The sequence below is a fragment of the Anopheles stephensi genome, chromosome 3 (genome assembly GCF_013141755.1).
Source record: "Anopheles stephensi strain Indian chromosome 3, UCI_ANSTEP_V1.0, whole genome shotgun sequence".
Taxonomy (NCBI): domain Eukaryota; kingdom Metazoa; phylum Arthropoda; class Insecta; order Diptera; family Culicidae; genus Anopheles; species Anopheles stephensi.
Window position 1 is genome coordinate 39180269 of NC_050203.1, and position 6448 is coordinate 39186716.

The window sequence follows — 6448 nt, forward strand, 5'->3', positions numbered from 1 at the left end:
AAAAAAAAGAACCAAAAACACCGCGAGCATTCTGTTTCCTCCAATAAATACTAAATACGTGATCAACTCCAGAGAACTTACGTCAAATAGGAAATTGTTAAATTGCACTGTATTCCATCCCGTTTTCTTCTTCTTTGGCCTAACGACTTCTTAGTACATGCCTGCCATTTCTGGCTTACTAGACTTAATGGTAGTTGGATTGTCAGTTCTCACTACGGGGGAACGTTCCGGATGGGATTTGAACCCCGGCGCCATAGTCGCATACACTATCGGGCCTTCCTTGTATGCGGTCCACCACGGAGCCGCCTCAGGTGCGTACCTGATCTACTATGATAGACTTGAGCAGGGGACGCATATAACCGATCAGAAAAAGAAAAGCAAAATAGGTGGTTATGAAACGTCCCCGGTTACAAGTATGCGCTTTCACAACATTTCTTTAACGCTCTTACTAGGCCAACACATTATTATTATTATTATTATTATTATTATTATTATTATTATTATTATTATTATTATAATTACTACTATTGTTGGTTTTGCACAAAGCCGACACATGTAGAAATAGGTTTACACGTGGTTCTTTATTCTCACTTGATACTAGCGCGGCTGTCCACTACACGTCACCGTTGTAGAAAAGAGAGCGGTCTTATCGCTTACGTCGCTTTAATTCTCTCTCTCTCTCTCTCTCTCTCTCTCTCTCTCTCTCTCTGATGCGGAAAGAGCGTTTCGTCCTAACGCAAACGCAGGGATACGCTTTATCCCTATTCGCCTTGCTAAAAATCATTATTTGCATCGATTCGAATTACGCGTTATCTTCGAACATGAATAATTATTATTATTTATTAAAATTGTTTACCTCAAGGGCTATAAAAAATCAATTACAAATTAAAAACGTAGAAAACACTTAGTAGTAAAAAGAAAACACATTAGTAAAAGAGTTATTTATTTATTTATTTATTTATTTATTTATTTATTTCTTATTTATTTATTTATTTATTTTACATTTTTTACTGCCGCAAGGGCTACACAAATTTACTTAAAAACTAAAGGATATAAGGAAAAGAAACAGTAGGAAGCCAACAAAGAACACGAAACACTAAGGTAGACGCATGGACGAGGACTCACGTAGACGAGAACGAATGCGGGACACAGGCACATTGTAGTCGAACAGATGATACGAATTGTTGAAGTCCGAGAGCGCTCTAAGAAGAGGTTCATTAGAACCGTAACGCGTATGGCGGGATGGGATGTATAAAGGAGGTCTGTCACGTAGATAGCGGGATGGGGCGTAAAGAGGGATAGCTGATAGAAGGGATGATGGAACATCTAGGTCGTGGGATAGGAGGCTGGCATTGTAGCATGACCGGAAGTGGAATTGTCGAATTTCAATGGCGTCAAACCCTAGAAGCCGACAGCGAACAGGGTATGATGGGGAGGGTCATCTGAAGGAAGCAACGAATAGCTGCGCGGGTGAATCTTCACTGCACACTCACCAGTCTGGCCATTGCGGTCGAACCTGGGGGAGACCAAACAACGGCGGCATAGTCCAGATTGGATCGAACCCAGCAACAATACAAGACCCTTAGGCAGAGGGGGTCTCTGAGTTCGGAGGAAAGTCTGACAATCAGGCCCAAGGATTGGTTGGACTTGGCCATAACATGGTCTGCATGAACACTAAATGAGAGATTCTCATGCAATCACACATCTAAGTCTTTTACGAAGGTTACTCGACTTATGACCGTTTCATGAAGGGTGTAGCTGAAGTGGAACTTAAGGGATCTCCCGAACGAAATGACACAACATTTATCGAGACATAACACCAGACCGTTATTACGACTCGAAACGGAAAAAATGTTAAGGAACGACAATCAGCTAACGAAGTCACAGGAACGTAAATTTTGAGGTCATCAGCGTGGAGCAGTTGGGTGGGACAGAGTACACAAAGTCATTGACAAACAACAACAGGAGTGGGCTGAGGACACTCTTTTTTTTGAGAAGGATTTTAAAATCTTCTTAGACACCCAGCGGGCGACATGGGATTTTTACCCATGTAAAAAAATCTCCTTGGCCACGCAGTTCCGTTGCAACCGCCCACGGAATCACCTCGCGGTATTACTTCATGAGTGGGGCTCTGCAATGGACTTAGTCAATACACACACACACACACACACGGAAAAACTACACATTACAAAGTTGGTAACAATACATTAGAAGAACACGGCACTATTCACGAAGCACAGATACACTTATGAGGGACCAACACGTTGGTCTTCCTTCCACCGTCGTTGGAGTCTCGTCGCGATTTGCCGAATTATGGTTGCCGCCGCTTCCCAAAGGTCAGCGCTTTGCAGCATCGACTCCACCAGATTTGCACTGGAAACTTCTCTGTCACACTTGCTGTCCAGCTGCTGTTGCTCTGCCGTAAACCTCCGACACTCAAACAGCACATGCCCTGCTGTCTCATCCTCGTCAACGCACGACGAGCTACGAAGCGATGAAGCGTGCCGAAACCGGTGTAGATAGGCTCGGAAGCAGTCGTGACCGGAGAGAAACTGCGTAACATAGAAGTCGACCTCTCCGTGCTTCCTCCCTACCCAGTCTGCCACGCTAGGGATTAGGCGGTGCGTCCACAGTCCCTGCTCGGAGCTGTCCCACTCAGCTTGCCACTTCCTCGTCGAGTTCCTTTTCGCGGTGTTCCTTGCGTTACCGACGTTAGGTTCCCCCGTACGTGCATTCCAGAAGCTCTCCAGATCTTCTGCATGATGTGATGCAGATAGGCACCATGCCGGCGATAACACACGATACTTCATAGGAGATCGTCCTATATGTGCACTGGTGACGCGCTTAGCCAACATCCTATGTACTGTGTTGGCAGCAGCTTGGTGCTGTTTCTGCACCAGGATGTGTGCCCACGCTGGGGTTCCGTATCTCAGCATTGAGGTAGCTACGCTGACGTGTAGTCGTTTGGCACTACTACTAGGTCCACCGATGTTGGGCATAAATGAAGCGAGTGTGTTTGCCGTCCTTGATGCCTTTACGCAGACCTGCTTCAGGTGCTCGTCGAACTTCAAGCGATCGTCAATGGTGACCCCTAAGTACTGGAGGTGTCTGACTGACTCAATGTACTCTGTTCCAACCATGATCGATGCCTTCTGGATCCGTTTGTGACTGCTGATGACGATAAACTCAGTCTTCGCATGTGCTATCTGCAGTTTCACTGTCCTCATCCAAGAGTCGATACGTCCCACGGCGTCGGTCGCTAACATCTCGATCTCCGCGACGGATTCGTCGGTAATGGTGAAGGCGATGTCATCCGCGAAACCGATTACTTCTGCTCCTGGAGGTAACGCGAGGGTCAAGACATCGTCATACATTGCGTTCCACAGGGTGGGACCAAGTACTGAACCCGCCAGCCGTACGCCGCAATTGCCTCCCAGCTGGCACTGTTGAAGGCATTTTTCACGTCTATCGTGATGATTGCGCAAAAGCGTGCTCCACTCCTTTTCCGCTGGAACGCGGCATTGCCCTTTGCAAGCACTGCCAGTATCGCGTCGACTGTTGATCGCTTCCTCCGGAATCCGAACTGTCGTTCTGAGAGGCCGTATTGCCCTTCGGCATGGGCAGTTAGGCGGTCCAAGATTGGTATTTCCTTAACTTTCGCCAGGCCGTCTATGAGACCCCAGGAGTTTTAGGGCCGACGGGTCACCCGGAGGTTTACCTGGTTTGGGTATCAGTCCCAACTTCTGCATCTTCCATATCGACGGAAACCGACTAGAGGCTAGAGTGCTCTGCAGTATGGCCTGGAACACTTGTGGGTATGCCTTCATTGCTGCCTTGACTGCCTCGTTGGGGATCCCATCTGGTCCGGGGGCTTTCCCCGGTTTGAGGCGCTCGGCTATTTTCAGGACCTCGTCTATGGTTACCGGTTCCGGTACGGGCTCAGATGTACTGAAGGCAAAGCTCAGCTGCGGGGGCTCATGTTCGGGGAATAATTGCGCGATGGCTCCCTTCAGCTTCTCGGGGCATCTCTCAACGGGCTCCTTGCGAGATTTAGCTTTTCGCATCACCGTCTTGTATTCGAATCCCCTGGGCTTCCGAGCGATTTCAGCGCAAAGCTCGAAGAAGCATCGTCTTTTGCTGGCCTTAATTTCCCTCTTCAAATCCGACCTTGTCGTAACGTAGGTTGCCTTCAGCTGTTCTCTGCTCACTCAGCACCTCGAGCTGTCATGCACTCGGTCCGGAGCCTTGCAATAGGTGTCTGTAGTGGAGTTTAATCTCTTCCGATGGTGTACCGTAGCATGCAGTGGGCGCTGAAAGTATACGCATCGCTCACTTGCCAATTCAGGGGTCGTGACAGCACTGGGCTACAGAACGCGATGTCTATGACAGAACTTCTGTCATTTCAGCTGAACCTGGGAGTGAACGTGGGGTGCTGAGCAACCCACATTGAGTTGGAAGAGGCTCTCGAGGCTCCTCTGCTGTTGGTTCTCCAGCTACCCCACTCAAACGCCCAAGCCCAAGTCTCCGGCAACGACGACTGGGTTGCACCCATCAACGAGGATATCCAACATTGTGCTAAATCTCTCCAGTTCCCAGCTGGGTGATGCGTAACAGCTGCAGAAATAGACCCCATTTACAATGGCGATGGTGAAACCCTCCGAGTCCTGTGAGACTACTTTCTGTATTGGGAATCTGCCCACCGTCCAGATAGCAGCCAGGCCTGTCCGGTCTGTTGCACAGCAGCTGTTGTCTCTCGGGGTACGATACGGCCCGGAAATTAACGTGACGTCGCCCTGCTCTTCTGCTATCGCCTTCCAGAGTAGGTTCTGCGCTGACTCACAATGGTTTATGTTGACCTGCACTATCTCCATGGTTTCGCTTTTGTCACCGCCGGGCAAAGTGGACCACTGGTTTGGTGTGCATTTACGCCAGGGGCACAAAGTACACACTTCGGAGCATTGTGCGCGCCTGGTGGCCTTTCTCTCCACAACGGAGACATAGCGGTTCGATCAGGTCCCTTACAATTGCGGGAGTTGTGGTCTGTGATCTGTGTCCAGTCTACCTTCACCGTACCAGCACGTACCACCTTCGCTGCTAAATCCCCGGGCATTTTTATATATGCCGTCTGCGTACCGTTGTATGATGGTCTTAGCTTCGCCTCCAAGAGGGTGCTTCCACAATCGAATTGCTGCCTGAAGGCCGACATCACCTGTTCTGCCTTGGTCTCTAGGGCAAAATTGCGGCACCCAACCGTTTCCGACTGGTTCAGCACCCTCACTTGTCCGGTTGCGCCAAAAGACTCCTCTATGACTCGAGACTCCTCTGGAAATCGGAAGCCTTGACGCCATCCTTTAGCTCGAAGGTCAGATCGTCAAGCCGAGTGCGACGGATTCTTGCCACCTTCTCTCCAAAAGCCTTGAGCTTTGGGTTTTGCTTCATTCTTCGCAGCGTCTCCTCTTTTTCATCTTTAGACGAAACGACGATGACTTCAGGCTGCTCCCGTTTCAGGGGTGGTTTGGGCTTCTCCTGTTTTTGGCGCTCAACAGTTTCATTTCCCGCTTTTTGAGGTCGTTTCGGGCTCATTTGTCTCTTCCTGTTTGCCACAATTCTCCACTCTCCCTGTAGCGGTGGGGTGGACTCATCTGCATCTGATATCTGTAGGTTTGCAGTGGCAATAGTACTTGCAGCGTCCACTGTGTCACTGTTTGCTACTTTACCCGTACCAGCATCGCTTTTTACTCGCTTCTGCTGCGACACTCCCTTGTGGAACACCTAAGAATAAGAAGGCAAGGTAGTGCTGGAGTTGCTCAATAAACGCCTTTTCGACTATTCGTGTGAACTTCCTCTGCACCCTGTCCAACCTAATCGCAGCGGTGACGCCGGCTGGTGACCATGCAATACTGGCGTAGTCCAGGATTGGATGCACCCAGCAACAGTACAGCGCTCTAATACACGACCGGTTTCGAATCTCAGTAGCCATACGTGTGATGAGACCCAACACTAGCTCTAGCTAGCTCTCTCGAGGACCGAGTTGAGATGAGGCACGAAGGATAGTTTGTCATCCAGCCACACCCCAAGGTCCTTGACCAAGATAACCCCCGAAAGGGTTGAGCCGTAGAGCTGGTACTGGTGCAAATATTTGGTAGGTGAACGAATAGCGTGCGTTTGCTAACTGTGCGAGTTAAGATTCTTGCTGTGTTCCAAACTTGGAAGGAGCAGAGGAGCCAACAAGGTGACGAAAAAGGTGTACAAAATACGAAGACAGGAGGGACCGATGTTGATGATGCCACGAGACACGCGGAAGATATCTACTGTTGTGATTTGCATTCGTATTTTCGTTTATTCACATATTCGTGTTATACGACATATTCATACTCATATCAGCTAAATTACTTGCATTGTATTGTATGGTCGGTTATTGACATTTAAGTAATAGGGTCACTAGTAG

The 6448-nt window shown here is 48.8% G+C and overlaps 1 pseudogene; it reads right to left on the bottom strand.

Moving 5' to 3' along the window:
• Positions 1–4250: 4250 nt before the first annotated feature.
• Positions 4251–4884, bottom strand: LOC118511912 (annotated as a pseudogene).
• Positions 4885–6448: the final 1564 nt, after the last annotated feature.